This window comes from Rhinoderma darwinii, unplaced genomic scaffold, assembly GCF_050947455.1.
Source record: "Rhinoderma darwinii isolate aRhiDar2 unplaced genomic scaffold, aRhiDar2.hap1 Scaffold_93, whole genome shotgun sequence".
Lineage (NCBI taxonomy): Eukaryota > Metazoa > Chordata > Amphibia > Anura > Rhinodermatidae > Rhinoderma > Rhinoderma darwinii.
The window spans coordinates 239,836-265,484 of record NW_027464503.1 but is presented as its reverse complement, the minus strand read 5'-3'; the positions used below and the strand labels follow the sequence as shown (position 1 = coordinate 265,484).

General features: G+C 47.5%; 1 pseudogene; it reads right to left on the bottom strand.

The window, feature by feature from the left end:
• Nucleotides 1–25,649, bottom strand: part of LOC142732892 (EGF domain-specific O-linked N-acetylglucosamine transferase-like) — a 47,678-nt pseudogene that overhangs the window by 17,425 nt on the left and 4,604 nt on the right.

Sequence of the window (25,649 nt, the reverse complement as noted above, 5' to 3'; positions counted from 1 at the left end):
GATGCGGCTGGGGCGGGTGGTTTTGGAGCTTACGGGGGAGGTCCGTGGTGCGCAGGTCAATGGCCGGCTAGCTGGGTGTCCAGTGGACTCACGCGGAATCTGGCCCTGCTCGAGCTGTTTCCCATCGTGGTGGCGGCTACCATTTGGGGGGACAGGCTCAGGGATAAGAAGGTCCGTTTTACTGCGACAACATGGGGGTGGTGCTTGCCATTAATAACATCACGGCGTCCTCTCCTCCGGTAGTTCAATTGTTGCGACATTTAGTGTTGGTGTGTTTGTCGTTGAACGCGTGGGTGGTGGCGGTGCATGTCCCGGGTGTACGGAATTGTATCGCTGATGCTCTTTCTCGCTCGCAGTGGGACCGGTTTCGGCAATTGGCACCGGGAGCGGAACGTCTCGGTTTGGCTTGTCCGGGGCATCTTTGGGATCTGGTATCGGTCCCGTAGAACAACTGTTACAAAGGTCTTTGGCGCGCACGACATGGAGTGCTTATGCTGCTTGTTGGAGGCAGTGGGAGGAGGGGGTAAGAGAGTTGGGTGACGTCAATACGGATAGAGACAGGTTGGTGGCACTTTTGTACTGGTTAGGGGACGCCTGGGAGGCGGGGTTTTCAGTAGCGAAGGTGAACCGGTTCATATCTGCGGTGGCGTTTGGGTTTAAGTTGCGGGGCTTTCAGGATGTATCGAAGGAATTTCTGGTATCGCAGGCTTTGAAGGGGTTGCGCCCCGGGGTCGGTTATGTGCCCAGTAGAGTGCATGCGGGGTTTTTTACGCCAAACAGGGGGTCTCCAGATTTGCCTTTGTTACGTCATGTGGACGGGTAGTTTTTGTCCAGGTTTCAGTTTGGAGCTGTATTTAAAAAATGTTTGACGGCGGTTGGTGTCGCGGCAGGCTCATATTCATCTCATTCCTTCAGGATTGGCGCAGCAACAGAAGCGGGGCGCTGGGGGTTGGATGATGAGGGGGTGAGGCGTATTGGTCGTTGGGAGTCCAACAGGTTTAATTCCTATGTCCGCCCCCATATGTTATGAATTTTGCTGTTAACGCTTTACAAATGTCATATGGTGGTGCTTAATTGTTTTTCCGTTTCAGATTCGCCTCCGTGTTTGGTGTGGTTGATGGGTCATTCTTACGTGCACTGGGGGGCTTTGAGGGCGGACGTCCGCCCGAATGGTCGCCAGTTGCGCATTCCGCGACAGGATGCGGTTGTGCATTGGCTGGGTTTTAGAGGTATGTCATGGAGCAGGGTGTTGGCGGAATTCCAGACATATGCTCGGCTTGATAGGGTTCCGGAGGTCTTAGTGTTGCACGTGGGTGGGAATGACTTAGGAGTCCGCCCCTTTTCGTGAGTTGGTGCGGGATATCAAACGTGATATGTTGTGTTTGTGGGTATCTTATCCCAAGTTGGTGATAGTGTGGTCGGACATAGTCCCAAGAAAGCATTGGCGGTTAGCTAGATCTGTGGAGAGAGTCAATAAGGCTCGCATTAAAGTTAATCGGGCGGTGTCCCGTTTTGTGGCAAAAAACGGGGGCATTTGCGTGAGGCATAGGGATTTGGAGTCAGGAGTGGGGAATTTCTGGAGGAGTGATGGGGTTCATCTGACCGAGGTTGGCATTGATCTTTGGAGCTTGGCGATAGCAGAAGGCATAGAAAGGGCGGTGGTGGTGTGGAGGAACTCACAGGCTTAAGGTGGTCAAGGCCTGTTTCGCTGTGGCGGGGGGAGTCCTTGAGGCCAGTCAGTACAAAATGGTGGGGGGGTCGCATCGGGGGTATGCGTCCCCCAAAAAAGGTACATGGTTGAAGACTTCATCGGGTGGTATCCCTTTGAAGTGGTCTTCTGGTAGAAGGTATATCACTTGAAGGCTTCATCGGGTGTTATCCCTTTGAAGTGGACTTCTAGTGGTCGGTATATCACTTGAGGGCTTCATCGGGTGTTATCCCCTTGAAGTGGACTTCTAGTGGTCGGTATATCACTTGAGGGCTTCATCGGGTGTTATCCCCTTGAAGTGGACTTCTAGTGGTTGGAGCCATCTGCAGAGGTGAACGGTGCTTCCGAGCTGGTTTACGGCTGGAGGTAATTGGTGGTTTGCAGATGGCTAATTCGGTGTGTTCTTTAAAAAGGACTATCTGAGGGGGCTTCAAGGACTTCCTCTGCTCGGGTTAATGTTATGACCCATGTTGGGTCATGTGAATTATTAAGAGGAATTCTCTGGTGGATTCCTAACTAGTTATCCGAATGTTTCGGATTTAAATTGTTTTTATGAAACTGTGAAATTAATAAACGGCTGCTGTGGCCATTTCACATCCAACCTCGGTGTCAGGTGTCTTTACTAAAGTGGGGGTGGGGGGATAGTATGGTATAAGGTTAACACACGACTCTACTTAGGCAGGTCAAGAAGAGGCTGGACGCAGCCTGCAGGGATTAAGGGAAGCCGACATGACCGTCCTAGTAGGGAAAGGGTTAATTAGGTGAGGGAGAGTTGGAGGGAGTTGGAGGGGGGACGGGGAGGAGTTAAGGGGGACGGGGGGCAGTTGCTGAGCTTCCCGCTGTTTCTCGGCATTGAGCCGGAAGCAGCGGGAGGAGTAACACAGAAACAGTAAGCTCCCACCCTCCCGCCCTTGGTTTGTTACTCTTTAGGTCTTATGTACGTCCGTCTATGAGCGTTGGTTTTTTATTTGTGTGCTTATTTAACATGTTTTTCTTTTTCCGGAGTAGGTTCTGTTGTCATGGCAGCTGGCGGGGGGAGTCCTTGAGGCCAGTCAGTACAAAATGGTGGGGGGGTCGCATCGGGGGTATGCGTCCCCCAAAAAAGGTACATGGTTGAAGACTTCATCGGGTGGTATCCCTTTGAAGTGGTCTTCTGGTAGAAGGTATATCACTTGAAGGCTTCATCGGGTGTTATCCCTTTGAAGTGGACTTCTAGTGGTCGGTATATCACTTGAGGGCTTCATCGGGTGTTATCCCCTTGAAGTGGACTTCTAGTGGTCGGTATATCACTTGAGGGCTTCATCGGGTGTTATCCCCTTGAAGTGGACTTCTAGTGGTTGGAGCCATCTGCAGAGGTGAACGGTGCTTCCGAGCTGGTTTACGGCTGGAGGTAATTGGTGGTTTGCAGATGGCTAATTCGGTGTGTTCTTTAAAAAGGACTATCTGAGGGGGCTTCAAGGACTTCCTCTGCTCGGGTTAATGTTATGACCCATGTTGGGTCATGTGAATTATTAAGAGGAATTCTCTGGTGGATTCCTAACTAGTTATCCGAATGTTTCGGATTTAAATTGTTTTTATGAAACTGTGAAATTAATAAACGGCTGCTGTGGCCATTTCACATCCAACCTCGGTGTCAGGTGTCTTTACTAAAGTGGGGGTGGGGGGATAGTATGGTATAAGGTTAACACACGACTCTACTTAGGCAGGTCATGGTTATTCTGCAGCTCTGTGCCGGAAACAAGGGCAGGATCATCAGACTTTCTAGATTATCAGATGGCGGATTACAGGAATTTGACTGTATTATGTTTTAGGGGGGATTCACACGAACGTGTATTGGGTCCATGCGGGCCGCGTGGTTTTCACGCGCCACGCACAGACCAATACAAGTCTATGGGGCAGTACAGACAGTCCGTGCTTTTTGCGCAGCGTTTGTCAGCTGCGCAAAAAGCGTGACATGCTCAATATCTCCGCGTATTTCGCACATCACGCACCCATTGAAGTCAATGAGTGCGTGAAAACCACGCAGGTCACACGGAAGCACTTCCGTGCGAACCGACTGAAACAGCGCACCAGCTGTCAAAAGGATGAATGTAAACAGAAAAGCACCACGTGCTTTTCTGTTTCCAAACATCCAAACGGAGTGTCTTTGAGATGAGCGAACCCGGACAACCGAACCGAACTTCACCGGGTTCGGCCAAACTCGTTTTGTGATGCTTGAGGGACATACCATATATGGGCAGACAATCCAGGGTCCATTGAAGGACACCAAGGCTGTCTGACCGTATATTCCTGTTGTTAGGGCATACTTAGTAAACAGGCAGTTGTTAGGTCATACCCATCAGTACACAGGCTAATGTACTGGTATATAGATAGATATATGCCAGTACATTAAAGTTTAAAAAAGTAAAAAAATGAAGTAATGTGAAATACTTAATGTGCGGCACATGGAGGTTCAAGATTCTTCACACCCCGTGCCTCACATCAGTGAATGGAACTTTTTTTTTTTTTATTACAGTTGGCAAAGTATCGTTTTGGTATCAAGAGTCGCAACACTACACAAAGTATCGGTATCGAAGTCCAAATTCTGCTATCGCGAGTCGTGACAATCCTAATCAGATGTACACATTACCTGCATCTAACTTCATGATATACGTCGGCCTCTCGACGACGACGTCACAATGTCCATCTTCTATGGGTCTGAACGTCAGGGAGCCGAATGTCTGCAGCTCCGCAAACCTGGAATTACAAGAAACCAGAAATATTCACAACATTTCAGAGCAAGTTCAATCAGGAATCTTATAAACTCTGAGCGGAGGAGACCAAAACCAACATTCTGTAGATTATTATTATAAAACAGAAAGCTCGGCCATAACCAATAAGATCTCCATTACAAATCTTAACTGGCATGTCACCCAGCTTTCCCAAACTCCTGAAAGGTAAATCTGCCATGTTCTACACTTCTTCCCCTGTAATGCTCGATGATGAGACACATTTGCCATTTGGGACCCAACTGTTATGGGAATTTTAATACTGGTAATATTAGTAGTCACTCAGCTTTCCAAGAAACAGGTATAACTAGCTAACTAACTAACTAACTAACTAGAGGCTGCGTATAAGACTAGCATTTATTTATCTGTACTTGCCGCCATCTTCTACCAGCGACAATCTGAAGATTAATATTGAAATATAATAAATACATAACCAAAGAATACAGACATCTGCAGATCAGCGGCAGTACCAAGGAGGAATGTTTGATAGTCTTAAAGGGGATGTCATACATTGCGGTCATATCACAGATTTTTTTCTGCAGTTTGCACTACGTGACAGCAAGAACACAGGGGTGTTGCAAAAAAAAAAAAGCATTTTTGCCATGGAGTCTTGGAAAAACAGTGACATGACTGCAACGTGTGAACACAGCCTAAAAGGTCAAGGTAAAACAATGAGAGTGGTCGTGTGAACTTGTATTCAGACTACAGAATCCTGCAGAGACATCATGTAACGAGTATTAGCACATCCTAAATTATCATCAGGGAAAGCAGTGAGTATTTAGACTTACCATCCCCGTCCAGCTATAGTCCATTCATGATTGAGTTTCCGGGATTATTCTTTTATGTTGGTGGTGACGGAGGTTCTCGGTGGTGATGGGACAGGAGTTTCCATTTCTCTCAGACTTTCAGAGCTGCAGGCCGTGTTGTGAAGACATAATGATGGATGTTTTTGGACATTACTAGTTTGATGGGAATCTCCATTTGTAGGCAATGATCTCGATGTGATGATGAGATTGTGTAAAGTCGTCCAATTCTGGGGGAAGATTTTTCAGCTTTGGGGCCAGTGTTTTCTCTACGGTGGAGACATCTGGAGGCAGAAATCTCATGAAGTCGGTGACTTAGAGACCAAATCCAGGATTCCTCAAAGTCAATTGTGGTTGAGAATGGATCGGTCTCCTATGTCCAGAATTGTTTTTCTCCATTTCCTCATTTTTATTAATCAGTTCATTCTGTGATTTGGCAATGGTCTCTGATTGGAGCAATTCCTTTTTTAGAGAGTCGACAATTTCTATTACATTGTCCTAGTTGCGTCCTTAACAGATGCTTCATGAACTCCTCAGTCAGCAGAGGATTCCGGGATAAACAAGTCTACTCCATCAGCTGGAATACTGTGAGAGGGAAAGGATGCCTCCTCTATCTTATTAGATGTAGTTATCCCAGTACTGAGGCCCAGAGTAGAGTAAATTACCAGAGTAAGTTGTCCCAGGGATAGGCATGGGCCCTTCAAGAGTCAGAACACCAATATAGGACATTTCCATCTCTCATTGATCAGAGGAAGAGGCAGCGAGTGTTAGGACCAGCGGGTTGTGGACCCACTGTGCTACTCCACCGGTTTGGCTTAGGGCCACCTCTAAGGGCGTTGTCTAAGTAGCCTCCCCAGTCTTCACCCTTTAACCCCCGTACGGGGATCTGGACTTCGCTGCAGGGAGACTACCAGGTCGCTACCTCTTGAGGTGGTCCCGGTGTGAGTAGCGGATGGCCCAGCGGACCAGAATACAACGGTGAAGCACACCGAGGGTACAGACACTGGCAGATGATACTTGGCAGATGGGTGAGGATCAGAAGACAGTTTGTGATAGGCAAGCAGGGATGAGGGAGTCTCCTACATCAGATAACAGACTGTCAGAGGGAGAGGAGGTCTCTGACCAAGACCCCAGTTGGAGCAAAAGGTAAAATCTGCATAATTCTTTTAAAACCGCCAGGTACCACTCTCAACATTGGTTTTGACATCACCCTGCACATGGGGAGCATTATTAATTATTATTATATTATTTTTCAGGTCCTTTACATTAGGTATACCCCTTTAATCAAATAACTTCCCATTGTCCTGGGGATTGATTTATCGCTTCACCCCTTATCAGCAAGACACCAGGGAGTAGTGGGGAGTTCTGGTGTGGGACTTGGAGTCTGGTTTAGGGATTATGACCTGAAGCAGGTTCCATAGTGTAATGGTTAGCACTCTGAATCCCGGCCAGACTGTCCATCAGCAGCATCAGCAGGAGGGAACCAAGGATAATCAGGGCGGGCCAACCTTGAAAATCAGGGGACACTGAAAGTACCCGTGTGCTAGGAGGACCCTTGGGAACATACAAAGGGGACACCAAGCAGTGGTGGGGAGTTCTAGTGGGAGACTTGGAGTCTGGTTTAAGGGTTACGACCTGAAGCACGTTCCATAGTGTAATGGTTAGCACTCTGTGAGAGAACGGGGGATCATCAGTGCAGGCCTGCCTTAAAAGCAGGGGGGCACTAAAGGTATGTAGCGGGGATCACCCTGAAAAGAAGCACGGCAATGACCCACATCTACAGACCACAAGGTACCAAATCGTCAGGCAGAAGAATAGTCGCTGGTCAAGCAAAGGTCAGGGCAGGCAGCAAACAAGCGTAGTCGATGGACAGGCCGGGGTTAGGGCAGGCAGCAAACAAGCGTAGTCAAATAAACAGGCATAGGTCAGGGCAGGCGGCAGTCAGAAAGAGTAGTCCAATAAACAAGCCAAATGTCAAAACCAGAAAATCAATCATATGAAATCGCAGCGAGTGCCCTGATGTTACCGGCACGCTGCAGGAGACTCCACCACTAGATCTTTTTGTAGCGAAATGAAATTTCCCCGTGGAACTCCTTCTCCGGATAGATGGTGTCTCTGGAGAAGGTGTACCGCACATAGTCTCCCTCATCGCTGACATAGCACCTGCAATCATCTGCCAATGGCGTGTTCAGCATGGCTCTCAGCATCCTGCGTGATGCACCACCCATAGTGTCCCATAGTGGGGTCTCATGCACCTGTCTGGCAGTCACTTTAATGCGCGGTGGTAACACATAAGGTGCACTGCGGACCCTGGATTTTCGAGCCACTACTGGTGACCCCCTGTTTGTGGCAGAGACTAGTGGCTTTCTTGCCAGAAACTTCTCCCAGGCAGTTGGTCTCTTGGGAGATGGGGCAGTGGTCTGGTCCTCACCTGATGGTATGGTGGGTATGGGCACCGGATGTTCCTCCCTTGCTGCACGGGTAGTGACTGCAGCTGTTGGTGGCAGCTCCCAGGCAGATGGTCTCCTGGGCAATGGGGCAGGGGCCTGGACCTCACCTGATGTTATGGTGGGTTTTGGCACTTGATGTTCCTCCATTGCTGAGCAGGTGGGGGCTGCAGATGTTGGTGGTGGTGGTGGTGGAGTCTTCAGCTTGAGGTATCGGCCCGATTCTTTATCTGGTGTTCTCCACAGATTTTTAAGAAATGGCACGATCCTCAATGCTGCCGTTAGACGTCCAAAAAAGCCAGTCTGCCTCTGATGTTTCTCAGGCTCCCGGCTGTACGGGGTCTTCCCGGGACGATGGAGATATCTCCGGGGCTGGAACTTTCCACCAGCCCCCGATGCAGCCATCTGGCTGCCTCTTCCTCCACACACTCGGAAGTGTGGGTCTGGAAGGTAGATCCAAAAAACAAACAAACAAAAAAATTCAAATAGAAACAAAAGAAACAAGAACCCAGCCGGGATAATCGCAGAAGTGCTTAGCCGCTCCTCTCTCCTCGATATCTGCCTCGCACTGACCGTTCCTGCTGAGAATTCCGTGACTGGATGACGACGCTTCTGTGATGCAGTCCATGGCAACAAGGTCCTAAGTGGTGCTGCCCATGGCATCCAATCAGATTCTAGCTCTCACTGTACAAGTTGTAGGTTAGAAAATAAAAATGTGCATAGATTGGCATGGACAGATTGTACCCAATGTGTGTTTCTCCCACCTTCTCTGTTCGATGAGGAGCCAATAGAGATGTTATGGTTTCAAAAGTCTAAATACACCCATGTAATTAATTTCCTTCTGGCAGTAGAGCATGCTGGGATCTGTAGTGCACATTGAACTGGTCAACAGCACAGGTCATTTAAAAAAAAAAAACAGTTTGATTTTTTCTGTTGAGGGGGATGGGAGAGACATGATGGCGCTGCCAACAGTTATTTCTCACTGCCATATGCAGTCGACTCCGCTATTGATTCTGTCGGAAAACCGGAAACCTGCCGGAATGGTGACGAACGGAGACCATTAGCGATGTTTCCGTCACCATTGATATCAATGGTGACTGAAACGGAAGCTGCGGTTTCACTTTCACTTTCTGTTGCGGGGTTCACCTGACGGAAACCTCAGACGGAACCCCGGAACGGAAAGCGAATGATGATGTGAACAGGCCCTTATAGGAGTTATGTGCGCTGGGATCTTGAAGGCCGTAAAATTGTATTGACAATCATGTCGCTGGTCCCCTGTATAGTTAATATTTTAGTCTCTTAAATAACTTGCATGACTCCACGTCCTAATGTATTCTTTTATATAAACAAAGGAAAAATAACCAGAAAAGATTCAGAGATTCCCAGAATCGCATTCATTTGATTTTCATACGTCTCAGTGGAATCATCAACTTTATAAAACGTGTCCCTTAAGCGCCATTAGTCCTAGAAACCATCATGGCTGCCAGCCAATACCGGCATCAACAGACCAATAGGAAACCCAAATGTCATCCAAGGCTGAATGAAGAACTTCCTACGACATGACCCCAGCGGTGATACTTTATAGGATTATTTTTCTGCTGGGAATCCTGTAATAAAGCAGTTTGCAAAGATCGGCACGACTCCGGTATTTTATGCTTTGAGCGCATGGAAAGTAATTCTTAGTTTCCTAAATATTTGTTTGCAGCCGGTAATGTAGCAGTTGGCAATTTCCACAATCAATGCCCGCTAAAGCGAGACGCCAAACACTCCCATCGATTCGGTCCGTAGGACGTGTGAATACAATAATAACGGCCTCTGTTGTCTGACTGTGATTTATATTGCTGGAGTTTAACCCCTTAGTGACCAGCCCATTTTAGGCCTTAATGACCAAGCTATTTTATTCGTTTTTCTATAGTCGCATTCAAAGAGCTATAACGTTTTTATTTTTTCGTCTACATAGCTGTATGAGGACTTGTTTTTTGCGGGATTAGTTGTGCTTTTTAATGGCACCATTTTTGGGTACATATAATTTTTATATTAACTTTTATTAACCTTTTTGGGGGGGATTATAAAAAAAAAACTGAAATTCCGCCATTGTTCTATGTGTTTTTAAATTGACGCCGTTCACTATGCGACGTAATTAACATGTGACCTTTATTCTATGGGTCGGTACGATTACGGCGATACCACATATGTGGAGGTTTTTTATGTTTTACGACTTTTGCACAATAAAAACACTTTTGAACTAAAATTATTTGTTTTTGCATCGTCGCTTTCCAAGAGCCGTAATTTTTTTATTTTTCCATCAATGTAGTGATTGTTTGGGCTTGTTTTCTGCGGGACGAGATGTAGTTTTGAATGGTACTGTTTTGGGGTGCATGGCACTTATTGATTCATTTTTATTATGACTTTTTTGGGGGGCAATGGAAAAAAATTGCAATTTCGACATAGTTTTTTGCGTTTTTTTTTTACGGTGTTCACTTTGCGGTTTAAATTACATATTAACTTTATTAATGGAGTCATTACGGTCGCGGCGATACCACATATGTGTACTTTTTTTTTTTTTTTACACTTTTACTAAATAAAACAAAAAAAAAAAAATGGTTTTATTTATTTTTTTACTGTACTTTTTATTAATAATCTTTATTTCACTTTGATGACTGATTTTATTAGTCCCACTAGGGGACTTTACTGTGCGATGTTCCGATCGCTGCTATAATGCTCTGGTATACTTCGTATACCAGAGCATTATTGCCTGTCAGTGTAAATCTCCGGCGCGTCCTAACAGGCATATGTCCAGGGCAGACCTGGGGGCTTTTATCAGTCCCCCGGCTGCCATGACACCCCATCGGAGACCCGCGATTGCATTCACGGGCCGCCGATGGGTGACAGAGGGAGCGCACTCCCTCTGTAAACAAAGTTAAATGCCGCGGTCGCTATTGACGGCGGCATTTAACGGGTTAAACGGCCGCGATCGAAGTAAACTTCGATCGCGGGCGTTGGAGCAGGAGCTCAGCTGTCATCAGAGACCCGTGCAGGACTTAGACTAGGCTGACGTGAAAAGGCGTCAGCCTAGCCTAAAGCCCATTAGTGAATCACGTAAAAAGGCGTATTAGTGGTCACTAAGGGGTTAATTACAAGACTCTGTTATATGTTATAAAGTGAGAAGAGAAAATTCCTTTAATCGGACGTCCAATAGCCCAGCATAGACGAGCAATGACGAGACTCCCCTATATAAAAATCAAGGTAATGGTGGCATATTTGATGATCACATGCACCGTGTACCTACAGGTTCTCTACCTCTTCTCTAAAATGCCCATAAAGAGGGCTTGAGAGCACTGGGCTACCCGGATTGGCACAGGATGCCCGCTGTTTTTGCCCTTTATGGGCATATTTAAAGCCCCGCTGTGTCATGACCCAAGAGCTGTAAAACTCTTATTAAATGTGAGGCCTAAAAGAGTTTTGCAATGTTACCAGGAGATGCATAGTACTAGGATATGCGGTCATTAGCGGATGTAGGGGGATCTGACCACTTCAACCCCCAACGATTACTCGATTGAAGCGGCCCCGGTTCTTTGTGGAGATTGTTGTGATTTTCCCCTGCACAGCGGCGCTGCCTTCCAGGCGCCGTGGAGGTTCTGCTACTCAGCCCCTTTGTTTTCATGATCGGTGGGGCCATGTGGTCAGATCCTTGACAGTCAGCAAGTCATTACTAAACATATGCCATCACTTATGAAGACTGGGAAGAGAACACATACCAAGACTGCAGGGGGCTCTTGCGATCACCTTGAGAGAGCAGCTTCTGTGAGTCAAGGTCACAATGTCCTCCCATTTCCCCTTCCTGTATAAAGTCTTCTTTAAATCTGTAAGAGAGAGAAAAATAAATGTAAATATTCCTTCTCCTCCTTTTATTGTCGATTTTTTTTTTTTTTTTAAATAAGTAACAAAATCTCGATGAGGACAATATCCCAGAAGAAACAAATTAAGCTCAAACGCAAGAGGAAAACAAACAATAAAAAAGGATCTTCCAGCCTCCAGAATGCTTAAAAACAGATTTCAAGTTGTGCTTCTCAATGTACGGCGGTTTAAAAAAATGAATCGTAGGACTCGTAAGGGGGTAAATAATCTCATGATCTTCACCAGTTGGAATAGAAAAGTTGCAATTTGTGCATAAAACAAAAAAATAAATATATATATTATGTAAAAATCTCTATTAAAGGGCCATTCCCAGCTTATAAATTGAGATAGGATAATGATGGGATATGCCTTTATGATTGGTGGGGGTTGGACCTATGGGACCCCCACAGATCCCAGGAACGAAAGGGCTGCAGCGCTAATTTAGCTCTCCGTCCCGCTCAAAGGAGGGGAGAAACAGTGAAGGGGACAGAGGAGCTAAATCATCATTGCAGCCCCTTCATTCTCAGGACTGTTTGGGTCCCAGAGGTCAGACCCGTACGGAAGGGACGGAATATCCTAATCTTGTCCAGGTTATGCAATTTTATCACTAGGTCCAAATTTACTAATTTTCTCTTGACCTGCCTAAGTAGAGTCGTGTGTTAATGAACCTTCCCTTACCCATCCTATCCCTCCACCCCCACCTTTAGGAAAGACACGTGACACCGAGGTTGGATGTGAAATGGCCACAGCAGCCGTTTATTAATTTCACAGTTTTATAAAAACAATTTAAATCCGAAACATTCGGATAACTAGTTAGGAATCCACCAGAGAATTCCTCCTAATAATTCACATGACCCAACATGGGTCAGAATCGTAAATAACAATTTTAACGTTAACATTAACCCGAGCAGAGGAAGTCCTTGAAGCCCTTTCAGATATTCCTTTTTTAAGAACACACCGAGTTAGCCATCTGCAAACCAGTAATTACCTCCAGCCGTAAACCAGCTCGGAAGCACCGTTCACCTCTGCAGATGGCTCCAACCACTAGAAGTCCACTTCAAAGGGATAACACCCGATGAAGCCCTCAAGTGATATACCGACCACTAGAAGTCCACTTCAAAGGGATAACACCCGATGAAGCCTTCAAGTGATATACCTTCCACCAGAAGTCCACTTCAAAGGGATAACACCCGATGAAGCCTTCAAGTGATATACCTTCCACCAGAAGACCACTTCAAAGGGATAACACCCGATGAAGTCTTCAACCATGTACCTTTTTTGGGGGACGCATACCCCCGATGCGACCCCCCCACCATTTTGTACTGACTGGCCTCAAGGACTCCCCCCGCCAGCTGCCATGACAACAGAACCTACTCCGGAAAAAAGAAAAACATGTTAAATAAGCACACAAATCAAACACAACACTCATAGACAGACGTACATAAAGACCCACAGGGGTAACAAATCAAGGGCGGAAGGGTGGGAGCTTGTCTCTCCCTGTGTTACTTCTCCCGCTGCTTCCGGCTCAATGCCGAAAAACAGCGGGAAGCCCAGCAACGGCCCCCTGACTCCTCCTTATCCCTCCTCCTCACTCTCCCTCCAACTCTCCCTTACCTATTAACCCTTTCCCTACCAGGGAGGTCATGGAGGCTTCCCCTTAAGCCCTGCAGGCTGCGTCCAGCCTCTTCTTGACCTGCCTAAGTAGAGTCGTGTGTTAATGAACCTTCCCTTACCCATCCTATCCCTCCACCCCCACCTTTAGGAAAGACACGTGACACCGAGGTTGGATGTGAAATGGCCACAGCAGCCGTTTATTAATTTCACAGTTTTATAAAAACAATTTAAATCCGAAACATTCGGATAACTAGTTAGGAATCCACCAGAGAATTCCTCCTAATAATTCACATGACCCAACATGGGTCAGAATCGTAAATAACAATTTTAACGTTAACATTAACCCGAGCAGAGGAAGTCCTTGAAGCCCTTTCAGATATTCCTTTTTTAAGAACACACCGAGTTAGCCATCTGCAAACCAGTAATTACCTCCAGCCGTAAACCAGCTCGGAAGCACCGTTCACCTCTGCAGATGGCTCCAACCACTAGAAGTCCACTTCAAAGGGATAACACCTGATGAAGCCCTCAAGTGATATACCGACCACTAGAAGTCCACTTCAAAGGGATAACACCCGATGAAGCCTTCAAGTGATATACCTTCCACCAGAAGTCCACTTCAAAGGGATAACACCCGATGAAGCCTTCAAGTGATATACCTTCCACCAGAAGACCACTTCAAAGGGATAACACCCGATGAAGTCTTCAACCATGTACCTTTTTTGGGGGACGCATACCCCCGATGCGACCCCCCCACCATTTTGTACTGACTGGCCTCAAGGACTCCCCCCGCCACAGCGAAACAGGCCTTGACCACCTTAAGCCTGTGAGTTCCGCCACACCACCACCGCCCTTTCTATTCCTTCTGCTATCGCCAAGCTCCAAAGATCAATGCCAACCTCGGTCAGATGAACCCCATCACTCCTCCAGAAGTTCCCCACTCCTGACTCCAAATCCCTGTGCCGCACGCAAATGCCCCCGTTTTTTGCTACAAAACGGGACACCGCCCGATTAACTTTAATGCGAGCCTTATTGACTCTCTCCACTGACCTAGCCAACCGCCAATGTTTCCTCGGGACTATGTCCGACCACACTATCACCAACTTGGGATAAGAAACCCACAAACACAACATATCGTGTTTGATGTCCCGCACCAACTCACGAAAGGGGCGGACTCCTAAGTCATTCCCACCCACGTGCAACACTAAGACCTCCGGAACCCTATCAAGCCGGGCATATATCTGGAATTCCGCCAACACCCTGCTCCATGACATACCTCTAAATCCCAGCCAATGCACAACCGCATCCTGTCGCGGAATGCGCAATTGGCGACCGTCCGGGCGGACGTCCGCCCTCAAAGCCCCCCAGTGCACGTAAGAATGACCCAGCAACCACACCAATTACGGAGGCGAATCTGAAACAGAAAACAATTAGACACCACCATATAAAACATTTCTTTAAGCGTTAACAACAAACCTCATAACAAATGGGGGCGGACATAGGACTTAAATCTGTTGGACTCCCAACGACCAATGCGCCGAACCCCTTCATCATCCAACCCCCAGCGCCCCGCTTCAGTTGCTGCGCCAATCCTGAAGGAATGAGATGAATATGAGCCCGCCGCGACACCAACCGCCGTCAAACATTTTTTAAATACAGCTCCAAACTGAAACCTGGACAAAAACGACCCGTCCACATGACGTAACAAAGGCAAATCTGGAGGCCCCGCTCGCGGCTTAAAACCCTGCATGCACTCTACTGGGCACATAACCGACCCCGGAAGGGCGAACAAAACTATCAGCTTACCCTTCCCCAATTGGTCAGGTTTTGAGAAAAACCCCGCCTCCCAGGCGTCCCCTAACCAGTACAAAAGTGCCACCAACCTGTCTCTATCCGTATTGACGTCACCCAACTCTCTTACCCACTCCTCCCACTGCCTCCAACAAGCAGAATAAGCACTCCACGTCGTGCGCGCCAAAGACCTTTTTACCAGTTGTTCCACGGGACCGAGACCAGATCCCAAAGATGTTCCGGACAAGCCAAACCGAGCCGTTCCGCTCCCGGTGCCAATTGCCGAAACCGGTTCCACCGCGAGCGAGAAAGAGCATTAGCGATACAATTCCGTACTCCCGGCACATGCACCGCCACCACCCACGCGTTCAACGACAAACACACCAACACTAAATGTCGCAACAATTGAACTACCGGAGGAGAGGACGCCGTGATGTTATTAATGGCCAGCACCACCCCCATGTTGTCGCAGTAAAAACAAACCTTCTTATCCCTGAGCCTGTCCCCCCAAATGGTCGCCGCCACCACGATGGGGAACAGCTCGAGCAGGGCCAGATTCTGCGTGAGTCCACTGGACACCCAACTAGCCGGCCATTGACCTGCGCACCACGGACCTCCGCCGTAAGCCCCCAAAACCGCCCGCCCCAGCCGCATCCGTAAAAATATACAAATCACTCGTATCCTGCGCTGGGGCCATCCACAGCGAGCGACCATTGTACTGGCCCAAGAAGTCATCCCAAACCTGAAGATCAGCTCGGTGCTCCTCCTTGAGCCGCACAAAAATGATGCGGCGCACGCACTCCCGCCGTTGCCGCCGCCAACCGTCTACCAAACACCCTCCCCATTGGCATAATCCGGCAGGCCAAATTCAACTTCCCCAGCAGCGACTGAAGCTCCCGCAGCGTCAATTTCTTCGGTCTACAAGCCCGCCGTACCTCCAGCCTCAAAGCACCCAGCTTCTCCGCAGGGAGACGACACTCCATTGCCACCGAATCTATTTCAATTCCCAAAAAACAAATCGTCGCTACTGGGCCCTCCGTTTTTCCTGGCGCCAAAGGGATCCCAAAATCCCTTGCCACCTTCTGTAGTGCATAAAGCAAATTACCGCAAACCGGCGAACCCCCCGGCCCCACGCACAAGAAATCATCTAAGTAATGGATCAACGAGTCGACCCCGGATACTCCCCTCGTTACCCACTCCACGAAGCTACTAAACGCCTCGAAGTATGCACAAGAAAGGGAACACCCCATCGGAAGGCACCGATCCACTTAAAAAGTCCCATTCCCAAAAACAGCCCAACAGCCGTTGGCTTTCTGAATGAACTGGCAACAACCTGAACGCCGCCTCGATGTCGGTTTTTTGCTAGCAGCGCGCCCGGACCCGCAGCCCGCACTAAACCCACCGCCTTATCGAAAGAGGTATAAACTACGGAGCACAACTCGTGATCTATCCCGTCCTTTACCGACGAACCCTTGGGATACGATAAGTGTTGAATTAAACGAAATTTTCCGGGCTCGCGCTTAGGAACAATACCCAACGGGGACACAACTAAATCTTTTACTGGCGAATCAACAAAAAGGCCCCGACATGCGACCCAACGAAACTTCTTTTAACAATTTGTCCGACACGACCTTGGCATGCAAGTAAGGCGATTTTAAATTCCTCCGCGTAACCGGCACCTCATAAGGAGGCGGAGGAATAACAAAACCCACACAAAAACCCCTCGTAAAGCAATTTAGCCGCCGCCCTATCCGGATACTCATTTAGATAAGGGGCCATCTTTTTCACCCTCACCGGTGACACCCCCTTGACCAGCCGCGGAGGACAGGTTCCCTGACCTCTTTTTACGCATACATTTTGCCGCCCCGTGTGATGCACCATTACACTCGGAACACACGTGCTTGAACTTGCACGTGGCCCCGAACTTACACTGGCCTTCATTAAATTGCCAGCAAAACCCCGCCTTTCCCCCGCCGCCTTGTCCAACCTGACTAGACTGGCCTCCTTGGCCGGCGCTCACGGGAAAAGACTGCCTAACCGGAGCCGTAACCCGTAACCAGAGAGCAATATCCTTCTGGTCCCACCGAATCGCCGGCCGAACCGCTTTCCGCTGACGGAATTGCTCATCATATCGCAGCCACGCCTGACCCCCATACGCCCTATGAGCCTCCCCAATGGCATCAAAATAACAAAACAACGCCGAACAATTTTCCGGCGCCTTTTCCCCTATCACACTGGCTAATATGGCGAACGCCTGCGACCAATTGACGAACGTCTGCGGGATAAGCCTATACCGCCGCCGTTCCTCCTCGTCCTTTTTACTCTCGTCCCGCTTGCTCTTATCTAAATTAAATTTAGCGAGCGGCAAAAGAGAAAAAATCTCAACATATTCGTCCTTCCAGATCCGCTCCCGCACCTCCTGCTTTAAATGCGCCCCCAACGGACCTTCGAAACAAACATACACCTCCCCACGAGCACGATCATCAATACGCACCCGATCGCCATCTTTTTGCGCCTCGGTCTGTACCGACACTGCGACCGCCTCTCTAACCGCCGTCACGGGCCGCGCTTGTAACAATCCCACGTCCCTGGGACCCTCCCAAACTACCGCCGGGGACACTTCCGTGACTACCGGCGCCACCGCCCTATCTAGGCGCCCGACCAGCTCTCTCAAGCAACCCACTAAATCTCCCAGACCCGGGCCATCACGCCCGCCCGCGCCACTACCGGCCACCGATGCGACGCTAGCAACCCCCCCGCCGACACCCGACATAAAAATCGCTGGATATGACAATGATGGAGTTATACACTCACCGGGCTGCACAGGCGCTGTGTTCCCGTCAGCCGGACCATCCTGACCTCGACGATACGCGTCCAATTCACCTTCCTCCAGCTCCTCTCTCGCAGACGACTGGCCATCCCACCGACATCTTCGGAACGGAGATGATGAAGCGCTGACCGATGGGCCGGCAACCTGCCGCCCGACCGCTGGAACCCAGACTTCCGACCGGACCTGCTGCCTCGACGTCGCTGTAGATCTAGGCATCCGTCTCGATGATCCTGAAGAAGCCTGCCCCCTGGCCGGAACATCACCAGGCGGGGCGGCCGTACCTTGTCCTCCGAATCTTCCATCCGATGGGGGAGGGGTGACAGGGAGCCCGGCCTGCGACTCCCTGCATACCGCCGGACCCCGTCGCGGCTTGGGATTCCTGCCAGGACGCAGGGCCTGGGAAGAGGCGGTCCTCCCAGCTGCCTGGCCTGCAGCGTCCGTGATCGGGCTCCCTCTGCGACGCCGTGTCCGCGGGACCGCCTCAGGACTGAGGCGCTCTGGAGGTCGAGACCGCCGGGAGGGACGAGTCGACCCGGCCTGCATCGCCGTCACCCCCGGCAACGCTCTCTGCCTGCTCCGGACAGGAGCAGTTGTTGTCGACTCCCCCCCCGCCGCCATGCTAGGAAGGGGGCCGGGGGAGGGGAGCCTGTCTCCTGCAACAGACCCCGAACGCCGTGCCTGACGTGGCAACACGGCGTCCGGGATCCTTGCTAATGCAGCCACGGTCTCCTCCAGCCATCCGGGACCGTGGTGCACAGCAGCAGCACGCAGCTGCTCTAACAACCCTGCCTCTGCCATACTGAGTGAGCGCGGCAACGGGGAGCTTGTCTCTCCCTGTGTTACTTCTCCCGCTGCTTCCGGCTCAATGCCGAAAAACAGCGGGAAGCCCAGCAACGGCCCCCTGACTCCTCCTTATCCCTCCTCCTCACTCTCCCTCCAACTCTCCCTTACCTATTAACCCTTTCCCTACCGGGGAGGTCATGGAGGCTTCCCCTTAAGCCCTGCAGGCTGCGTCCAGCCTCTTCTTTCTTTTTCCTGACGCAAGTGAGATCTGGGAAATATCCACCAAAAACGGCACATTTTTAAATGGCACAGGCAACGTTTTTCTTTCTCGAGCGCAGAACATTATTTGATCACGCATTTTTGAGTAATAATATTTAGCAATAACATCTCCAGTTAGCTCCTTGTTTTAACCCCTTAAGGACACAGCCTGTTTTGGCCTTCAGGACACAGCCGATTTTTTCAAATCTGACATGTTTCACTTTATGTGGTAATAACTCCGGAATGCTTTTACCTATCCAAGCGATTCTGAGATTGTTTTCTCGTGACACATTGGACTTTATGTTACTGGCAAAATTTGCTCGATACATTAAGTATTTAATTGTGAAAAACACCAAAATGTAGCGAAAAATTGCAAAAATTTGCATTTTTCTAAATTTATATGTATCAGCTTGTAAGACAGATGGTAATACCACACAAAATTGTTGCTAATTAACATCACCCATATGTCTACTTTAGATTGGCATTGTTTTTTGAACATCCTTTTATTTTTCTATGACATCACAAGGCTTAGAACTTTAGCAGCAATTTCTCAAATTTTCAAGAAAATTTCAAAAGGCTATTTTTACAGGGGCCAGTTCAGATGTGAAGTGGATTTTAGGGCCTTATATATTAGAAACCCTCGATAAGTCACCCCATTTTAAAAACTTCACCCCTCAAAGTATTCAAAACAGCATTTAGAAAGTTTCTTAACCCTTTAGATGTTTCACAGGAATTAAGGCAAACTAGATGTGAAATGTTCAAATTTCTTTTTTTTTTTGCAGAAATTCATTTTTCATCTATTTTTTTTGTAACACAGAAAGTTTTACCAGAGAAACGCAACTCAATATTTATTGCCCAGATTCTGCAGTTTTTAGAAATACCCCACATGTGGCCCTAGTGCGGTAATGGACTGAAGCACCGGCCTCCGAAGCAAAGGAGCACCTAGAGGATTTTGGGGCCTCCTTTTTATTAGAAAATATTTTAGGCTCCATGTCGGATCTGAAAGGCTCTTGCGGCACCAAAACAGTGGAAATCCCCCAAAAGTGACACCATTTTGGAAACTATACCCCTTGAGGAAATTATCTAGGGGTATAGTGAGCATTTTGACCCCGCAGGTTTTTTGCAGAAATTATTGGAAGTAGGCCGTGAAAATGAAAATCTACATTCTTTCAAAGAAAATGTAGGTTTAGCTAATTTTTTCTAATTTCCACAAGGACTAAAAGGAGAAAATGCACCACTACTTTTGTAAAGCAATTTCTCCCGAGTAAAACAATACCCAGCATGTGGTCATAAACGGCTTTTTGGACACACGGCGGAGCTTAGAAGGGAAAGAGCGCCATTTGGCTTTTGGAGCTCAAATTTAGCAGGAATGGTTTGCGGAGACCACGTCGCATTTGCAAAGCCCCTAAGGGACCAAAACAGTGAAAACACCAAAAAAGTGACTCCATTTAGGAAACTACACCCCTTGAAGAATTCATCTAGGGGTGTAGTGAGCATTTTGAACCCACAGGGGTTTCATAGATTTTATTAGAATTGGGCAGTGAAGATAAAAAAAATCCTTTTTTCCCAATAAGACGTAGCTTTAGCTCCAAATTTTTCATTTTCTCAACAAATAAAGGAATAAAAGAACCCCAACATTTGTAAAGCAACTTCTCTGGAGTACGGCAATACCCCATTTGTGGTCATAAACTGCTGTTTGGGCACACGGCAAGGATCAGAAGAGAAGGAGTGCCATTTGGCTTTTGGAGCACAGATTTTGCTGGATTGGTTTCTTGACACCATGTCACTTTTGCAAAGCTCCTAAGGTGTCAGTACAGTGGAAACTCCCCAAAAGTGATTCCATTCACAAAACTACACCCCTTGAGGAGTTCATCTAGGGGTGTAGTGAGCATTTTGACCCCACAGGTGTTTCATAGATTTTATTAGAATTGGGCAGTGAAAATAAAAAAAATCCTTTTTCTTCAATAAGACGTAGTTTTAGCTGAAAATGTTTCATATTCTCAACAAATAAATGTAAAAGAGCACCACAACACTTGTAAAGCAACTTCTCCTGTGTATGACAATACCACATATGTGGTCATAAACTGCTGTTTAGGCACAGAGTAGGGCACAGAAGGGAAGGAGCGCCATTTGGCTTTTGGAGTACAGATTATGCTGGATTGGTTTCTGGGCGCTGTGTCGCATTTGCAAAGTCCCTGTGGGACCAAAACAGTGCATCCCCCCCAGAAGTGACCCCATTTTGGAAACTACACCCCTCAAGGTATTCACCTAGGGGTGTAGTGAGCATATTAACCCCACAGGTGATTGGCAGAAATTGGTGTGCACGTGATGTTGCAGAGTGAAAATGGTTTTTCAATAGATATGCCAATATCCAGCTTGTGCCACTGGAGACACACACCCCAAAAATTATTAAATGGGTTCTCCCGGGTATGGCGATGCCATATATGTGGAAGTAAACTGCTGTTTGGGCACACTGTAGGGTTCAGAAGGGAGGTAGAGCCATTTGGCTTTTGGAGCGTGGATTTTGCTTGTAGTAGTTTTGTTTGGAGTCTTACTGGTGTTTCCGTTTATAATGTGGGGGTACATGTAAGGCGGGCGGAGTATATAAGGGGAATAGTCAGGTGGTATAGTGGGGTAAAAAAAAACAATAAAATAATCCATAGATGTGTGTTATGCTGTGACACAATCCTTTCTGCACAGGCCGGTGTCGCACTAATAAATGGTCTTTACTTATTCCCCTTTTGGTCCGCACTCGGCACCTTTGCAGTTTGGGGAATTTTGCTGGGAAGTGTTGTCCTGGTATAATACGGGCACCCTCGCTTCCAGCAGATATGTTTGGGCCCTCCCCTTCCTGGTTCCCTAATTTTAGGGGCCTTGATAATTCGCCACTTGAAACAGAAGAAACGTTCCCCTCGGGCCGGCACAACTGCATATTTTTATTTCCTGGCTTATTGGTGCCTTGACTAATTTTATTTTTTCATAGACATAGTGGTATGAGGGCTGGTTTTTTTTGCGGGACGAGCTGTAGTTTTTATTGGTACCATTTTGGGGTACACACGACTTTTTGATCACTTGTTATCCTTTTTTTTTTGGGAGGCAAGGTGACCAAAAAACAGCAATTCTGGCATATTTTTTTAGTTCTTTTTATACAGCGTTCGCCACGTGTTATAAATTACATGTTACCTTTATTCTGCGGGTCAGTCCGATTCCGGTGATACCTAATTTATAGCACTTTTTATGTTTTACAACTTTTTGCACAATAAAATAACTTTTGTAAAGAGAATGGATTTTTTCTGTCGCCAAGTTGTGAGAGCCATAACGGTTTTACATTTTTCGTCGGCGGAGCTGTATGAGGGCTTGTTTTTAGCGAGACGAGTTATAGTTTTTATAGGTACCATTTTTAGGTACATGCGACTTTTTGATCACTTTTTATTTCAATTTTTGGAAGACAAAGTGACCAAAAAATAGCAATTATGTCAGTATTTTTTAGTTATTTTTTTTACGGTGTTCACTGTGCGGAATAAATAACATAATATTTTTATAGTTCAGGTCGTTACGGTCGCAGCGATACCAAATATGTATGGCTTTATTATTTTTTTCAATAATAAATGACTTGATAAGGGAAAAAGGGCGATTGTGTTTTGTGTTATTATTTGAAACTTTTATTGTATTTTTTACAACTTTTATTTTTACTTTTTTGACACTTTTTTTGACACTTTTCTTTAGTCCCACTAGGGGACTTGAAGGTCCAACAGTTTGTTTGATGTTCTAATACATTGCACTACCTATGTAGTGCAATGTATTAGAACTGTCAGTTGTTCACTGACAGCAAGCCGATCAGGCTCCGCCTCTGGGCGGGGCCTAATCAGCTTACGTAATGGCAGACAGGAGTCCATTGTTAGGGCTCCTGTTGCCATGGTAGCAGTCGCCAGCCTTGCCATCGCGTGGCAAGGCTGCCGATTTGCTACAAACCTCTAGGATGCAGCGATCACAATGGATCGCTGCATCGAAGGGGTTAATGCCAGGAATCGGAGCTAGCTCCGGTTCCTGGCGATAGATCGGGGTGTCCGCTGTAACATACAGCGGACACCCACTGCTGATGACGCCGGCTCAGCTTCTGAGCCGGAAGCTGAGCCGGCGCCATCTTGCCGATGGTACCGGAAGCCTCCTGGGCCCCGCCGACGACGGGGCATAGGAGGATTCCGTTGCTGGCGGACCGGGAGGTAAGCATTAGCCCTCCGATCGCCTTTGCAGCCACCGGCAACTCAGCGATCATGTTGCTGGGGCGCCGGTGGCTATAAACTCCTCACATGCTGCGATCGCTATTCAACGCAGCATGTGAGGGGTTAATCGGTCGGATCGGAGGCTAGCTCCAGTCCTGGCCGATACCTCAGGGTGCCAGCTGTAACATACAGCTGTCACCCGGCGGTGATGTCGCTGGCTCAGCTCCTGAGCCAGCTTCATCTCCATGACGTACAGTTACGTCAAGATGCGGGAACAGTCCATCTCCCATGACGTAACTGTACGTGATTTTGCGGGAAGGGGTTAAGGTTCATCTTCCTTCCTCTCCTGCACACACCTTGGCTGCTCCTCCTTCTCGCTGCTCTCACCCCCTGCTTGTTCTCCTCCTCTCACTGTAGCTCCTCTGCAAGGTCTTTCTGCTGCTCATCTGATCTCTCCTCTGTTTGACACATACAGCGCTGGTAGTACCAGGTCTCGGCAGACACCAGTCACATGATCAGCGGAATGTTGGTTTCATTGCTTAATTATGCGGTATTTAAAATGTTGCGGACTCCGCAGGACTTCCCTGGATTGCTGCCACTGCCCTCCTTCATTCCCAGATACCACACTGCTGTCCCGGTAGAAACAACTGATGAAGAATCGATCCTGTTGCGCGGACCAGTTCCTAATCCGTCAGTGGTAATCGCTAATTGTCATGTGAAGACAGATTAGCTCAGACTTGTGAATAATGCAAGTGTATGGGCGCTGCTGCGGGCACAGTTATGGGGGAACTGAAGCTTGACCTGTTATGGAGGCATAAAGCTGGCCATACATATGCAATAGATGTTGGCAGAGTGTTTGTTTGGCCAACAGCTATTTCACCTGATCCCACCATAAAATGTTTTTTGTGCCGGTTTATTTAAATGGGGAGAGGGGGAAGAAGCCGCGGCAAGATCTCTCTAACAGCGGCTTATCCCCCAGGAGAACAGAGGATCGGCATGTTTAGTCTCCATACTACAGAGATCATTGGGCAATTACATTTATAATGAAAAGTTAAAAACAATCTATTATACTTTATGTTTTAACCACCTACCATTTAAGATCTCTGCTTGCTTAAAGTAATCGGAAATATTGCTTATAATCAGAGGCTGAATCTGTCTTGATCACGCCCTGCACACACATTCATGGATCATTAATAGAGGGGGCACGGATAGGCTGAGGGGATATATTCACACATGGCAGATTTGTTGTAGAAATTTCTGACAATGTCCCGTTCATCTGAATGGGGCTTGCAAAAAATCTGTCGTGTGTGAATAAACCATTAACGGGCTATGTATCTTTGTTTCCCATTCAGTGACAGCAATCACAGATCTTAAAAATGGTAAGACATTGAGGCACTGAACACATTGTTAGGTTACATAACTTTTAATTATACAGTAAATTAGATTTTTATAGAAAACTGGAAACCCTATTTAGAAAGAGGTTGCTTTGGAGAACGCCAAGGGACCAAAGTGAATAAGCGGATTACGGGGCGTCCAGTGGCAGCACCCCCAGATATCAGCTGTAATCCGAGAGGGAACATGGAGGAAAGTGTTCAATTTCCCTGCAGCGCCACCACAGGAGAAATGAAGCATTACACAGTTCCCAATTAAATAAATGGTCTGTCCGTGAAATGCGTTGTTGTGCTGGGTCCTCCAGTGAGGGACGCTCTTTGAAGCCACTTAACGCTCTGGCTAATAGACGAGGATCCTGAATGAGGGACTACAACAATAACTCAGAATTCCCTAATAAAGTAATTAAAAATATATATATATATTTTTTTTAAATCAGACATCCCCTTCAATGTGTTTAAATATTATTTTTAATATTATTGTCAACTGGACCAATAGTTCAATATGAAGCACTACAGACCTGTCTTGTGGTCGTCTAGGATTTCGGCAGGCCAAATAAAGGTTGGTGGCTCGGCAGTGCAGGAGGTGGCGGGAACAGGCCAAGAGAGAGTCTCCCTGTAATAAAGAGACATGTCAGACAATCTGGATTACCAGTCAGGAGAAGCAACGCACAAGACAGACCGACCTGCTCACATGGATGACAGAAGACTTGTGCTTCAGCCAAACGCTCCATAACGTAACCAAAGTCTGCCTGTCTCCAAAATACTTCTTGAGCGCTTTCCAAGTTCTTTGCCCTAGGGGAACAAGATCACATTAATCATGGAATAACGGCTGGAGTCATTACTTGTTATACATATTTCCTACATGCCAAGATATCTGCACCAACATCTCTACTGAGCATCTTCTAGCGACCCTATAAACGCTGTACTAATGGCTGCAATAATGCCCACAAGATGCCCAGAGGGCTGGAGAATAACTTGCCATATAGACCTTTCACTGTCTCAGTCTCTCCTGAATGATTACAGAAGTTGCCACCAGGGGGAGCTGGATGCAGTTGTAATCATACAGTTCCCAATGACTTCAATAGGAGCTTTATAAATTTGTACACCGTGTTCTCCCTCTAGTGGCAGCTGAAAGCAGC